Source organism: Octopus bimaculoides, chromosome 14 (assembly GCF_001194135.2).
Source record: "Octopus bimaculoides isolate UCB-OBI-ISO-001 chromosome 14, ASM119413v2, whole genome shotgun sequence".
In the NCBI taxonomy this organism is placed as follows: domain Eukaryota; kingdom Metazoa; phylum Mollusca; class Cephalopoda; order Octopoda; family Octopodidae; genus Octopus; species Octopus bimaculoides.
Window position 1 is genome coordinate 39,563,136 of NC_068994.1, and position 1,024 is coordinate 39,564,159.

The 1,024-nt window shown below is 35.8% G+C and overlaps 1 protein-coding gene across 1 annotated transcript in view; it reads right to left on the bottom strand.

Moving 5' to 3' along the window:
* LOC106872376 (protocadherin beta-15) overlaps positions 1-1,024 on the bottom strand; it is a 182,321-nt gene that overhangs the window by 163,640 nt on the left and 17,657 nt on the right. The gene's annotated exons all lie outside the window — the stretch shown is intronic.

Below are 1,024 nucleotides of genomic sequence, written 5' to 3' on the forward strand. Positions count from 1 at the left end.
ATCATGTTTGTTCTTCTTTGTTTGGATTCATTATATATATATATATATATATATATACACACACACAATGGACTTCTTTCATTTCTGTCTACAAAATCCATTCAAAAAGCTTCAGTAAGCCTGAGACTATAGTAGAAGGCACTTGCCCAAAGTGCTATGCCATGGAACTGAACCTAGAACCATGTGGTTGGGAAGCAAGTTTCTTACCACACAACCATGCCTGCGCCTATTGCATCAATTTGCATTCATCTTCCCAGGTATTTTCACTCACCCTTATATAATGCAGGTTAACCATATATCTTTTCAATAGCAAAATATTTGTGCTTGTACCTGGCATAAAACCACCGCCTCATTTCAAAAATCCACACTCAGACAAGGGGAGCTTTTTTCTATTTTTTTCTTGTCTTGCAATTTCCCTGGCAACCTCACTTGTCCAGTGGCATGAAAAACAAAACAAAAACAAAAAAAACAACACTCAGGACACACTGTAAAGTTGTTGGTGTTAAGAACATCCAGCTACAAAGACTATGCCAACACAGAAACTGAAGCAATGCAACCCTGTGAAAAATGGATGCTAAATTATGATGATATTTACTGAATTGTTTTCTGACACAACACAGTTTTTTCTTGCATTTCTGAACATAAATGTACACACATACACAGACATGAGAACCTAGGTTCGAAATTTCCCCAGGATATCTGATAAGAGCTGGAGAGTATATCAGCCGAAACGTTGTGTTAACAACAAACAAGATGAGGACAAATATATGTCAAATGTAAATAATGCAAATACTGTAGAAGATGGAATATACCAGAATTTATTATTAATCACGACAATCGTTTCAACACATCTAGCATCGGCTCCTCTTGGGCGGGATGCTCAACAACTGAACCAGTTGTTGAGTGTCCCACCCAAAAGTAATCAATGCTAGATGTGTCGAAACAATTGTCATGGTTAATAATAAATTCTCGTATATTCCATCTGCCTTTCATTTGCTATAAATATATATATATATATATATAT